The 15,401-nt window shown below is 35.6% G+C and overlaps 1 protein-coding gene across 2 annotated transcripts in view; it reads right to left on the reverse strand.

Moving 5' to 3' along the window:
• The window catches only part of grm3.S (glutamate receptor, metabotropic 3 S homeolog), a 108,299-nt gene that overhangs the window by 58,540 nt on the left and 34,358 nt on the right, over positions 1–15,401 (reverse strand). The window contains exon 1 of one of the 2 annotated variants that reach the window (XM_018255743.2): positions 314–486. The exons of the other annotated variant lie outside the window; for it this stretch is intronic. The gene's annotated coding sequence lies outside the window, so the exon portion shown is untranslated. Of the gene's footprint in view, positions 1–313; positions 487–15,401 lie in introns of those variants that run through there. 2 annotated transcript variants of the gene reach the window in all.

Genomic DNA, 15,401 nt, shown 5'->3' on the forward strand with positions numbered 1-15,401 from the left:
GTGTGTGTGTGTGTGTGTTACAGAACTTAGTAACATGCTTTTCAGGGCCTCTACCATCCATCTTCCAGCATGGAGTACAGCTGGCAAAAAGATTTAAAATAGATAGATATAAAAAATAAATAGATCTAAAATTGTAAGACAAGAGTTGCAGAAGAGAAAATGAAAATATTTAATGGAGAACTTGGGGGTACCAAAAGTTAGGCACACCCAAGTGGTTTTTTTTTGTTTTTCAAAACTGTTAAAAGAGAACAAAAGTATTTTTTGCTTGTAGTGCCAAAAGTTTGGCCCCCCTCAAGTGATTATATTTACCTACCTGACACCATGGGCCTATGCTTCTACCAGCAGAAAACTGCACCTACATGGGGTTCTGGCAGCGAGTACCATGGAGCATTCATGTTCTTTGCTTCTTCATTCTTCAAATTTCCCGGGGCATATGCATGCACAGTAGAATGAAATGATCGTCTTTTCCATTAAAGTTTGGCTTTTCACTCTAATTTGAATGTTTAGCTGCGAGAAGAAAGAAGAAGCAGGAAGAGGATTACTTTCTGGTGTTTGCTGGAAGAACCCCCAAGCCAGTGCAGTTTTCTGCTGATAGAAACACCTGCCCGGGGTGTTAGGTAAGTAAATATAATCACTTGAGAATTTTGAAAAGCAAAAAAAATTTGGTTCAATATTTGATCTACAGAATTTGGTATTCAACCAAGTCATAAAATGATAGATTTTGTACATCTTTCATATGGTGTATGAATTGTAATGATTTGTTTTTTTTTCAAAGAATAAAAAGCTAACCATCTAAAACTGTAACTTTAAGGTAATCAGCCCATTTAATGCCTGTTCTATGACAGGTGGTGTATAAATGGCTCTTTGTACACTATGCAGACCTCTTATTTTACTGCTGTGACTTTAATGTATACCTCATTGGTGCATCTGAGTTAGAACTTGTGAATTTGGCACCTATGTTTGTAAATGGAACTGCCAGGAGCACACCTTGACACAAGATAAGGAAACAGTTTTCCCTTCCCATCTGCAATTTAGTACCCACATCTAGCTGTCTATATCTCTAGGGAACTGCCAGTAAACATAAATGGTAACTATTTTATAAGTCCCCTACATGTGCATCTATTAATGTTAGCAAACCATTACATACATGGCTTATATACTGAGAAAACACTTCTTTATATGGTATTACTGTCACATTCTCTACTTTGAAGTGTTACATAGTATGCTAAGTGTTTTTGTATTTTTGTATTCGGAAGCTTTAGGATCTTTATGTATTAAACATCACCCCCTCATGCTGTGAGCAACAGAATTGTTCTATAGTTTTTCAAAGACTTATGCTTGGATTATTCACTGGTTTTTGTTGCATGTAAGCACCACCCTACTACTCTTATGTTACAGGGTTTATCTAAGGTTGCTATAGTAACTTGTCTGTATGGTTACTTTTCAAACCAGATTTCCATAGATGCTGAACCAGAATGCATCAACTACAGGATTTTCATGAATGCTAAACATAATAAAGAGCAAATTTTACGGCAATTGGAGTTGAGTTCTAATTCAGACACAGTATTTTATCATACATCCAAATGCTACTAATAAGGCATACAATAGTAAAAAAAAAAATCTAAATTCATTCATGTTTTGGAAGCTGTTAGATTGCAAATAGCCAGGAGCATCAAAGTTTTAGGGGAATTATTGAGCACAGAAAGAACTTAAAGAAGAAATAAAATCTAAAAAAAAAAAATGTATTCTCCTTTCTGGACCTGCTGAAAGGTTCAGTAGCCATTTAAAAGTAATAAGCCAGGTATTTAAAGTTGTCCACAGGAGCTTCTTCTGAACGTCAGTGTCACTATGTGTTTTGAGAAGTTAAGCAGAAAATTAGGTTCATCTGTCAAACATCCACCATGTTATGTAAATGGGAATTAACTTATAATTAGCCTTGTATAATATCATGAATATATATATATACGTATATATATAAATAATATACAGTATATATATATATATATATATATATATATACTAGATATTGTGAGTCAGTCCCTAAGCTCAGCTAACTGACAGCAGCCCAAAGAACAGACATTTACTGCTACCAGGTTGTGGTTACCTTTGCTAGTTAAGAACTCCAAAACATAACTTGTAACCTTTTTTGTGTTGGTTCTTCTTTTTACTGCATTTTGGGGTTAATTTATGTTTTAGTCATTTAAGGAAGTTATAACAATGAAAGTTGCAAATGTTCAGTGCATATGGAATATGCCAAACATACCATGTCCAAAACATACCTTTTTAATTTATTTGACCTTGGTTTGCATGTCTGCCCTAGTTAAGGGTTGAACCGCTATGCCCCTCGCATACCATCAGTCAGGTTTCTTCTAAGAAGTTATTCAGCAGTGAAAGATGAAACCCGTAACACACTTACAAATTATAAATACGATACAAATGTCAAAGTTAAAAATTCTATGACAAAAAAGTTTTTTTTTTTTAAATTCTAAATAAATATTTTGTGTGTGCCCAGGGTTGCTTCAACCTTATAACTGAGAATCTAATTATAACTGGAGATGTATCTTATTTCTTCTTTCCTTGATAGATAAAAGGACAGAGAGACTGGAAAGTTCTTTAAAATGAAAAGTCTTCCTGCTAAATCTATCTGTAAATTAGCCAGATATGCTTTACATGCTTACAAGCACTTATTGTAGTTATTTACATTTATGTTATTCAGAGCAGTATATTAACTAGACAGCCGACTGTTTGACTCTTAAACTCTGAATGTGTCTTTGAATGTAGTGATATGTAAATGTTTTATCAGTATGGGCAGCCATGTTTCAGTCCGGTGACCACCATCATTAAAATTCTGTGATGGTGCTGTATTATGATTATGTGGGTACCAGCGTACATGATTCGCATGGTGATATGACACTAAATGACTTAAATATATTTTTGTTTAGGTATTCAGAAAATTTCTAGAAACAAAAAAATCAGCATCATCAGATTATACTTTTGTATACTATTCATTCTTACTGAGGCAAGACATATAAAAACCTAGATATTTAAACTAGTTAACTATTCGAGTGCCTGGTATTTGGTAAAATAGGGACTGAACAATTTTTTACATATGACATTTGAGCAGTCTTCTTATATTTCTCAAGGATCCACTCTATAGACATTAAAAAAAGAGTGACACCAAAAATGTGTTTGAAAGTGCTGGGAATATAATGTACTGCTGCACTACATTGGTAAAACTGGTGTGTTTGCTTCAGAAAAACTAGTATAGTTTATAGAAATAAGCTTCTGTGTAGCCATGGGGGCAGACATTCAAGCTGAATTGATTAAAAATGGTCCAATAGGATCAGCACAGCTCCCTTTGATCTCTTTGGGACCTTGGCAGCTTTTACTTGGCATAGATATGTATTAGAGTTTTTTTTGTGTTTTTTAGAGTTTTGGAGAAATACACAAAATAGAAATCCGAATTTTAGTATATCAGCCCCTTAATATACAGATTGTTGTAGATGTACTTTCCCTTTGCTGTATACCAGGACTGTATTTGCTAAATCTGTCTTGTGGAGCAGTGAGAAAAAAATGCAATTTACCTAAATGTGTGGGCTTTGAGAGATGCATAGACAGAGCACTGTGATGAAGATGCAGCATCTGGAGCTTGACATTGCACAGGTATAATGCTCCTGTTCTCAGCTCTGTAGCAGCAATCTTTACAATGAAATAACATATTTTCATTAGACAGGTCACGTCTTGGTCTTAATTTATCAGGCTGGATTGGCAAAGCACAGATGTCTTGAGAAAAAGCTAATAATTTTCATATACAGCTAACACATTGCAATGCAGTTGAAATACTTTTATATTAAACAACCACTACAACTTTCTACATAAAATATTCATTTCTGACATCATTTTCTATCCCTCTCTCATTTAACACAGACAGAGTAGTACTCCTTCTGAAAACAAACATGGTTACACCCACTTCCTGCTCAGAAGACACCTATAGATACCCAGTATAAGAGACTTTCATTTGGCTCCTCACTCAACTGCAGCCCACTCTGTAATACAAAATCAGCAGCAACTGCTGTCTCTTGGTATGGTTTACAAGACATATATGTATATATCTTCAACTTAAATATGTAAATAGTAAAAAAAATGAAGCAGGAAGGGGTGGGACCCTTAATATCAAAGGGGGTCAGCTGGTTTATGAGAACAGAAAAAAGCAGAGATTCTGAACTCTTATTTTTCATCTGTCTACACAACCGAGGAACCAATTAATGAAGGTTTCCTTCTGAACAGTCCCAATCCTAGTAACACAACTAGGGGCCGATTCACCAAGGGTCGAATGTCGAGGGTTAATTAACCCTCAATATTCGACTGGGAATTAAAATCCTTAGACTTTGAATATCGAAGTCGAAGGATTTTAGCGCAAATAGTTCGATCGAACGATCAAAGGAATAATCCTTCGATCGAAAGATCAAATCCTTCAAATTGAACGATTCGAAGGATTTTAGTCCAACGATCGAAGGATTACCCTTCGACCAAAAAAACTTAGGAAAGCCTATGGGGACAGTACTTCGACTATCGAATAGTCGAATAGTCGACCGATTTTTAGTTCGAATCTTTCAATTCGAAGTCGTATTCGAAGGTCGAAGTAGCCCATTCGATGGTCGAAGTAGCCCAAAAAACACTTCGAAATTCGAAGTTTTTTTACTTCGAATCCTTCACACCTAATGTTGCATGGTTAGCGCATGAGGAAATTCTAAAGAGACTAGAGCATGTTAGGATAAACAATAGACCGGATAGAATTCATCCCAGATTACTTAGAAAGCTTAGTTCGGTGATTGCCAAAGCGCTTCACTTAATTTTTTAGTATACATTGAGGTCTGGCATGGTGCTGAGAGACTGGCGTATTGCTAATGTGGTGCCGCTATTCAAAAAGGGATCCTGTTCTCAGCCTCTACACTATAGGCCGGTTAGTCTGACATCAGTGGTAGGAAAGCTTTCAAAAAGGTTTTTTTAAGGGATAAGACACTGGAATTCATAGCAAATCATAATACAATGAGTTTGTGCCAGCATTGTTTTATGCATCATAGACCTTGCTAGACTAATTTAATTTCCTTTGATACAGTGCCACACAGACGGTTACTGGCTAAATTAAAGAATGTTGGAACATAGTAGTTTACTTGTATAGAGAACTGGCTGAAGGATAGTTTACAAAGAATGGTGGTTTATGGAACATTTTCTAATTGGACAGGTGTTAGTGGAGTATCGCAGGGCTCTGTACTTGGTCATTTTTATTAATGACCTGGAGGTTGACATTGAAAGTACTGTTTCTATTTTTGCTGATGATACTAAATTGTGCAGCACTATAGGTTCCATGCAGGATGGCTAAAGGGCCATAGGTTGGATACTTTTGAATTGTATTTTTCCTTAGTTTGGAGCCCTAGTCCTCTCACATGCTGAAATTAAATCTGAAGAATCAAAACTATATGAGAGTAGGTAGGAGAGATGTGAATTTAACTGCTAATTATGCTAACGTGTTTGGATACCATCTGGTGTGAAAGATGAACAAAATATTTTCGTAATAAAAAAAGAAACACTTTATAGTGTTAGCTCTGTTAATTGGCCTAGCCTAGTTCTTCTGTCTAAGTTTAAAACTGTATTGCTGATCATTTCTGTATAATGCCAGTGAAACAAAGTTTAACCCTCAATGTACCAGGTCAACTGTTAATGCAGGAACGGAGCTGCATGACACTAATATGTTACATAGTTGCATAGTTAGATTGGGTTGAAAAAAGACAAAGTCCATCAAGTTCAAGCCCTCAAAATAAAAACCCAGCATCCATATACACATCCTCCATACTTTCACATAAATTATATATGCCCATATCCATACTAACTATACAGTTTACTATCACAATAGCCTTTGATATTATGTCTGTCAAAGAAATCATCCAAGTCCCTCTTAAAAACATTAACAGAATCAGCCATCACAACATCACCTGGCAGTGCACAGCCTCACTGTCCTCACAGTGAAGAACCACCTACTGTATGTTGCTTCAAATGAAAGTTCTTTTCTTCTGGTCTGAAGGGGTGGCATCTGGAATTGTGATCCTCTTTATGGATAAAAAGGTCCCCTGCTATTTGTCTATAATGTCCTCTAATATACTTGTAAAGTATAATCATGTCCCCTTGAAAGCGCCTTTTTTCCAGAGAAAACAACCCCAAGTTTGACAGTCTACCCTCATAATTTAAGTCTTCTATCAATCTATAACCAGTTTAGTTGCACATCTCTGCACTTTCTCCAGCTCATTTATATCCCTCTTAAGGACTGGAGTCCAAAACTGCACTGCATACTCCAGATGAGACCTTACCAGGGACCTATAAAGAGGCATAATTATGTTTTCATCTCTTGAGTTAATGCCCTTTTTTATACAAGACAGAACTTTATTTGCTTTAGTAGCCACAGAATGACACTGCCCAGAATTAGGCAACTTGTTATCTACAAAAAACACAAGATCCTTCTCATTTAAGGAAACTCCCAACACACTGCCATTTAGTGTATAACTTGCACTTGCACGGCCTCCTTGTACCTTATAAATGCCCCAGCTAACTTGAAAGAATAGTTTCACAAACTATTATATAAAGTGTATACAGAATTTCTTAATACTTCCCCATATACTGTGTAAAACGTTGAAGTAGTAATAGTTATCTAGTGATGGCCAAATCTGACCCGTTTCACTTTGACGAACATTCATGAAACAGTGAAAAATTTGCCAAATGCATTGAAACCTATGGGTGTCAATTTTTTATGATGCACAACTATTTTTTCACCCATTGGAATTTATGGGGGAAACCTGGCGAACAATTTTGTTCATCACTAGTCATTGCAGGAACTGCTTATATTACTTTTTAGTAGATCTTTTTAGTAGATCTTTTAGATAAGGGGACCACAATGTGTTGTGTTCTTCTACATGCATTTAGATTCTGGGCAACCATCTTGATAATATCTAACTGTGAGGAGCTTGGAGTGCCCATGTTAATCTAACATAGCAGCAAATCCCATAAGAAGTGTGCATTAGAGAGACTAGACCAATTACTGCTTATTGCTAATTTCATTCAGGCACTAGGTTTTTGCATTTGCAGCTACTGTATGTTAAAACATTTGCTTCCCTAAAGTTTGTGTTTTTCAAGAAACAGGGCTGGATTTCCTGCAAGGGAGCACTAGAGAGCTTGCGAATCCTCAGTGCTCCTCAGAAGTGGATGGGCAACCTGCCACCCCTAATATTTTGCCACCCTAGGCCCAGGCCTTTGTGGCCTCGCCACAAATTCTGGCCCGACATATATCTCGATGGTCTTATTTTACATTAACCTTCTCCGCCTTTATGTGGGAGTTCATTACTATAGCAATACAGAATATACAATTTTACCTGGGCAGAGCACCCCTACGTTTGTGCATCATTTAATGCCATGGTGCAGTTAGTCACAAGATAAATTGGCCATTTATCAAAAAGCACTTGCATCTGGGGTCTTGCTGTCTCCTGCACCTTGCACTTGGCGGTGCAAGACAGCTTTTTGCTTGCTGTATTCATGGGGGGTAGCACAGGCCATTGAGCTTCAATTCTTCATCCACAGCCAATGATGATGGGGCAAGGTGTAAAATGCATGAAACATATTGCCTTGTGACTGTATTTTGCACTTTGCACCCTGCCCCACTATCAGAAAATCAACCCTTAAACCTCTGTATTGTGTCTTAGATAGCAAAAGCTTGAGGCTGTGCAATTGAATTACCTGTTCTAAAGCATGCAGTGAGTTTGGATGTAAAGGTCAATAGAAAAAATCATCCTGTTTGAAAACAATGTCTGGAGATATTAGCATTACTGTCTAATGCAGTTGTATTTCCTAAATGCATTCCAGTCAATATTTAATATGCTAAATCTGCAGATTATTTAAAGCAGCTTTAGCACATTATGTTGTGGCATCATAAATAATTCCTATTGTGTCTTATAGCTACAGTAGGGCCCTCATTTTACATTTTTCAGGGGACAAGAAAAACATTATGTAAAATCCATCAAAATGTAAAATCAGGGAGATGTATTATACACAATTGTGGAAATACAAAAAAAAAGCAATGTAAAACGAGGGAAAGATTAAAATCAGGGGATGTATAATTGAAGTTTCACTGTATACGTATTATTTACAATATTAACAATGAACACTTAGGTAATGAAGATGTTATATCTTCAGTAGATTTATAATCTATGATGCCTTTATTCTAAAACAGAATAGAATGTTACTAACAAAGGAGCATTGTTCTTTTCGGTGGATGGCTGCTGCTGTCTCCTGCTTTTCATGTTATATTTATGCGGATAGCCATAGTGGATATCACACTACTCTAAGACACATCGTATTTCTGAGATACATAATATATTATTTGAAACCCTAGTCCTCCAGATACTGCATTTCTGGAATCAAAGAATACTAAAGTGAAGTACAGGAGAGGGTAGCACAGAAAATTAATACAAACATAGTCTTGTGGGAACCCACTTAGTATATATTTAATTATAAATATTTTTCAAGATATACTGTACAGGCCTTACAGTAATATATAATCTGTTGAATTAAATACAGAGGTGATAAGTAAATGCTGAATACTGGAGACAAAGATCTTAACAATATTAACACTACTCATAATATATCAAATATACTGAGAAAATATCTGTATAAATGGTGAGAACTATCACAAAATCTATTAATTCCAAAATGCAAATTGGGTGATAGATGTACTGAAAGCTATAAACATTGTGATCTCCTACCTACATACATTATGTTAATGCTTTTTACTTTGTTCTAAAACCTTTTTGACCCCTCCTCCTACATGTTGCTGAAGGACTAGTTTCTTCTTTTCTAACAGCTAAGCAGTTTAGCGTAAGAAGATCTGGAGTGTTCATCCTCTAATAAAACAACTTATATGAAACAATATACCGTTGTTACACACATTTGGAGTTGTACAAAAAAAAATGCATGCATCTTGAAGCAGGATTCATAAAAAATGGACATACTGTACGAACATCATGACACCAGTTTCCTGTGACTATAGTTGCTTAGAACGGGAAAGTTGTGTTCACTAAACAATTTTCAATTAACATTAAAGGGATACTGTCATGGGAAAAAATTTTTTTCAAAATGAATCAGTTAATAGTGCTGCTCCAGCAGATTTCTGCACTAAAATCCATTTCTCAAAAGAGCAAACAGATTTTTTTATATTCAATTTTGAAATCTGACATGGGGCTAGACATATTGTCAATTTCCCAGCTGCCCCAAGTCATGTGACTTGTGCTTTGCTAAACTTCAATCACTCTTTACTGCTGTACCCCTCCCTTTTTCCCCCCAGCAGCCAAACAAAAGAACAATGGGAAGGTAACCAGATAGCAGTTCCCTAACACAAGATAACAGCTGCCTGGTAGATCTAAGAACAGCACTCAATAGTAAAAACCCATGTCCCACTGAGACACATTAAGTTACATTGAGAAGGAAAAACAGCAGCCTGCCAGAAAGCATTTCTCTCCTAAAGTGCAGGCACAAGTCACATGACTGGGGGCAGCTGGGAAATTGACAAAATGTCTAGCCCCATGTCAGATTTCAAAATTGAATATAAAAAAATCTGTTTGTTCTTTTGAGAAATGGATTTCAGTGCAGAATTCTGCTGGAGTAGCACTATTAACTGATGCGTTTTGAAAAAAACATGTTTTCCGATGACAGGATCCCTTTAAATAAAACAGGGACTGTTTGTCAACCATTTAGTTATTTGTAATATTTTGCAATCTATTTTTTTAGGCATTTCTATGGGACTAATTTTACCTGCAACCTTGCTTTCCATGGATCACTTAACTGAAGCTGGAACGATGACCTGATGAATATTAGAATTCTTAATGAATTAAAATATCGTGAGTGTAGGACTGCTTTGTTTAAAGGGAAGGGAGTTTAATGCACAAATGGGAAAACATAATAAAAGTCGGTAACTGCAAAACTATTCCCAATGTGAAAAGTTATGCCATTGCGAGAACAAGTTTTCCTTAGCCCAAATTTAATATAGCTTTTGCGACCCTGGAAACTGTTTAGCAACCACTTCCGACAGTGGAAGAAAGATTGTAAATGTTATGGTTTTCACCAGTGCAAGTATGTAATAATACTTCTTGCTGAAAAGTTTGCCATGTCTTTTCCAAAAGATTACGACACCTTCAAGCACTTCTTAAAATTGTGCAGATCACAATTAAAATTCGCAATACTTTAAGGGCATTTTTAAGGGTGGAATTTTGAATTTGAAAAACTTCGAAATTCTAATTTAAAAAGTCCACCAATTGACTCCAACTAGATTCTAAGAGGTCCCCCATAGGCTAAAACAGCAATTCAGCAGGTTTTAGATGGGGTGAATGGTCAAAGTCAAATTTTTAAAAGAGACAGTATATGATACATTTCGATATTCGAATTTTCAAATTTTTTTTCAAATTTAATCAAATTTGGACTATTCCCTAGTAGAGGTACACAATAATAGCTCAAAATTTGATATTTTTAATTCAAAAATTCACCTCGACCTTCTGCCCCTAAGGGAGAATATTACATCGCAAAATGCAAATTTTGATACTTATTTGTGTAAATTGTTTTTCTCTTTGTGACTTTTATTACATTCCCCCCCAAAATGTCTTAATATCCTAAATACATTAATATGGATGAGTGCAGAGAAGTTCTTTATTTAGCCTGTAGCCTGTATGAATTTTGTGGTAACAACCTCATTGCATCCCTGCATATGCATAATAATGCATAATTAATGATTGTTTACTGGTGAGCACAACTTTCCCTTTTTCCCATAGTTTAAATACATAGCTACATTCAGTTGATCCCAGTGGTGGCCAATAAAAAGGGCAATCATTTGGTAATTTTAACCATGATATTTACAAAAGAGGGAAACACTTTTCAGTTCATTATAAAGTATAAAAATAAAGATTGCATAACAGAAAACCTCTAAAGAGAGATTTGTTTAGAAATAAATTGCTATAAATTTCTAGACATATGTAATGATTGATTTCCTTTAGTTTCTGCATTTCGTTTGGGTCAAAAAGGCAATGATTAAAGGTAATCATTTGCTTTTTATATGGCTTTAACAATGTTCATATTAATCTCCAAGTAACTTGAAAACCACTAGCCTGAGGGTTACTTATTTATTCCCAGAACAAGGATACAGAGAAAAATGTTAATCAGTTAAAAAGCGATTTGTCCAGGGATTTATTCAGATCTCTTTCATAGATCTGTATCTTCTGCTTTCAATATTTTACTAAATAAATCTGTTTTGCTTTGAAGACACATTTTACCCCTATGGATGCCAGCAAAACTGTGATTTTCTTCTGAAATCCTTGGAAAAGAATCTTTTATAAGGGTCAGCAATTGCCAGAATTTAGCCACAGCTTAGAATAATAAAATAACAAAACATCTTACCATTAAGCTGAAAATATAATCATCAAAAAAGTTTTGGAAGCTTTTAAATATATCAAATGATCATTTTTAATCCTTATTTTCATCCTCATCTCTCAAATATTTGTACATTGTGCAATGTTTTATTTTGACTAAAATGATATGGATTGCTATGATTTTTATTTATATGGTATATCTCAAACGCCACCAATTTTATCTCTACGCATCCACGAGACTTCTAATTGCAATTGAACTAATATGCCAGGATGGACTTGGCAGAAAATACTAATAGTTTAACAACAGTTTGGATTTCATTTCATAATTAGGCTGATATACACTAACAAATGCTCTGCACATTAACTGGAGTCAAGGCTAATTTGCATTAGCAAAAACAAGCATTTAAATATAATTGTCTTTATAACATGAGTACTATACATTTTTCTTCAAAATGATGCACCAATTGCCAAATTTGTAAATCTTTTACAAAGGCAATTATGCAATGTAAAGGAACAACTTTTGAAACAGTTTCAATCTTTTACAAAGGCAATTATGAAATATAAAGGAACAACTTTTGATACAGTTTCAATGTTTCATTGACCACTATGCATTACTGCACCTGGGCAAACTTTGTGCTTTACATTTGGAGGTGTATATGTAATTCAATTAAATGTATTTAGCTGAAGCCCTGTTATAATTCAATATATATTTTTATTTAAGCAAATGAATAATGTAGGTATTTATTCATATTGTACTTACAGGGAGCACCAATGTGCTCATCCATCCAGCTTTCATAAAGTATGTGCACTCTTTGATGCTAGGGAAACCTGTATATAGCACTGGTAATTCCAGGGTTCCATAGCATAATAGCGGCAAAGGATTTGCAGCAACTGAATCTCTCACAAATGCAGTTATTAATACCATGCACATAAGATAAAAAAACATCTGTTTGAGTTCTGGGCAGGACTAGATTGAAAGACCCACTCCCAACCTGGACTTGCCAAGCAGTGATTCAATTTAAACTTATGCCTTGCACTTTGGCAACTTTGCAAGGCTGCCCAATCCAGGCTGAATCCAGACAGAAAAGTATCTGAAGTCACTAAAAAGTGGAAGTGATGTCACATCTGGGTGGCTTGTCCTATAGAGAGAAATGTCTGCTTTATTACCCCATAGCTGAGCAGCCACATACCAACCAACTTTTCCTGCAGTCTGCTAAACACCCACATGCTGTGGAGATAAGGGTTTTTCATCCAAATCTACCATTACATAAGCCATCTACATTTTTAAAGTTATATAAGTAAAAATTGTATAACACTTTTCTATTTATATTTCTATTTTATGGCCCTTTGCACTGTCTGGATACTATTTTCTGAGCTTCAGACTTTAACATAATATAATAAACATAACAAAAAATCTTTTTCTGAAAAGTGTTATACTTGCAATATAACATTTTCAGCGGTTATGGATGATTCCTCACCATAAATTACTTCTGTTTATTCTGCCTACCTCAAATTTCTTCAATTTCCTTCAATCTGCTTGAAGGGCTATCATCCATAATAAAAGCATGCTGCTATATTTTATGTTTTCATGTTTGCTATACGTTCATTTTTATTTATATCTCAAATGCACTTTATTTTATTTTTTTTGAAAAGTGTACACTATGAAAAGTTTTCTTTTTGGGGTTTATAATCACACTCGTATGCCAGGCTGGGCTTGGCAGACAATATTAACATAATTTTAACAATAGTTTAGGCATACATTCATAATTAAGCCTATGCACACTGAAGAAATACTATGAATGATAATTAGATTCAAGGTCAATTTGTATTTTCAAAAACGAGCATTTAAAGTTAAGTGTTCATGTACTTTTTAATACCATTATAAAATGAGAATTATACTCTTGCCTTCACAATGATGCACCAAGAATCTACTCTCTAAATTATCTGTTAAATACCTAAATGTGTGTTGCAATTAGAGATATTTTGCATACATTATATTATAATAAAACAAATGTTACATTTATTCAACAAATGAGTAGTGCTGTAGGGCACATTTCGTATTACTCTTTCCATCTGTATATTCATATAATTGGCAGCCACAAGGATTCTGCATTAAAGCATATGACAAACTATCCAAAATAAGGTCAAAACTAGAATATGCAGGGACAGTGTATACAAGAATATTACATGCATGTTAACATATCTGTATACAGGAATGGGATCTGTTATCCAGAATGCCTGGGACCTGTGGGTTTCCGGATAATGGATCTTTCTGTAATTTGGATCCTCATACCTTAAGTCTACTAGAAAATCCTGTAAATGTTAATTAAACCCAATAGGCTAGTTTGGCTTCCAATAACAAGGATTAATTATATCTTAGTTGGGATCAAGTACAAGGTACTGTTTTATTATTACAGAGAAAAGGGAAATTATTTTTAAAAATCTAAATGATTTGATAATTTAATTGTGATTGTAATTTGTGACACCTCTTTTGTTCACACCCCTAAAGCCCTGTACTGTTCACACCTGAGACCCAGACTGAAACTGCCCACATTGTTCACCTGTTCACACTTTATAAAAAAATGCTAACGGAGCACCAGCACTGTGTCACTTTATGTAGTACATCTTAGAGTGGTCCTGATGGGTTTCCCTGTCTCCTGCTCTGTTCTGCCCTGTGCTCCATGTGTGTGCCCTGCTCTGCCTGTGGGTGCCCTGCTCTGCCTGTGGGTGCCTTGCTCTGCCTGTGTGTGCCCTGCTCTGCCTGTGTGTGCCCTGCTCTGCCTGTGTGTGCCCTGCTCTGCCTGTGTGTGCCCTGCTCTGCCTGTGTGTGCCCTGCTCTGCCTGTGTGTGACATACTCTGCCTGTGTGTGACATACTCTGCCTGTGTGTGCCCTGTTCTGCCTGTGTGCCCTGCTCTGCCTGTGTGTGCCCTACTCTGCCTTTGTGGGACATACTCTGCCTGGGGGTTTGTTAGCATTTGAAAATAAATTATTGTTAGGGGCCCCTAAGGAGTTTAATAATGTGCTGTGGAGAGCTGTGTTATCCACAGGGGATGAGGAGGTATATGGATTTATGGGTATGTCTTAATACAACAACTTTTTCACATATAAGTGATAAGTGATATTCCTACAGTGAGCACCAACCATTTGGTTTTTTGGTGTGCTATTAATGTGGACATGGCCTTGTGGTAACATGGGTGTGGTTTAAAAACAGTGTGTGGTCAACACTGGCTTCCATTATCGGCCCTCCACCATGTAGGCCAGAAAAATTTTGGCCCTTGGTAACACAGAAGTTGGACAGCACTGTTATATTGCTTTATATAATGTATATACTGTGTGTGTATATATATATATATATATATATATATATATATATATATATACACACACACACACACACAAAGGTATGGGACCTGTTATCCAGAATGTTCGGGATAATGAATCTTTTCATAATTTCGTAATCTTCATAGATTAAGTCTACTAGAAAGTAATGATAACATTAAATAAACCAAATAAATTGGTTTTGCTTCCAATAAGGATTACTTATATATTGGTTTGAATCAAGTACAAGGTGCTGTTTTATTACTACAGAGAAAAATTTTCATAATTTTTAAAAATTTGGGTTATTTAATTGTAATGGACGGCCATTCCATAATTCGGAGCTTTCTGGATAACAGGTATAACAGGTTTTCGGATAATGGATCCCATACCTGTATACTGAATCTCTCTCTCTCTCTCTCTCTCTCTCTCTCTCTCTCTCTCTCTCTCTCTCTCTCTCTATATAATATTCTAATATTCTTGTATTTTGGAGTTGGGATAATCTCTTATAATAGTTAAGGTTTTCTGAAGGAGGGATGCTAGGTGTGTTGACTTTCCAGTTAACATTAGTATTATCATGCATTTTATTTATGAGCACTATACACATAACTGGACCGCAGATGGTGTC

The sequence above is a fragment of the Xenopus laevis genome, chromosome 3S, assembly GCF_017654675.1.
Source record: "Xenopus laevis strain J_2021 chromosome 3S, Xenopus_laevis_v10.1, whole genome shotgun sequence".
Classification (NCBI taxonomy): Eukaryota; Metazoa; Chordata; class Amphibia; order Anura; family Pipidae; genus Xenopus; species Xenopus laevis.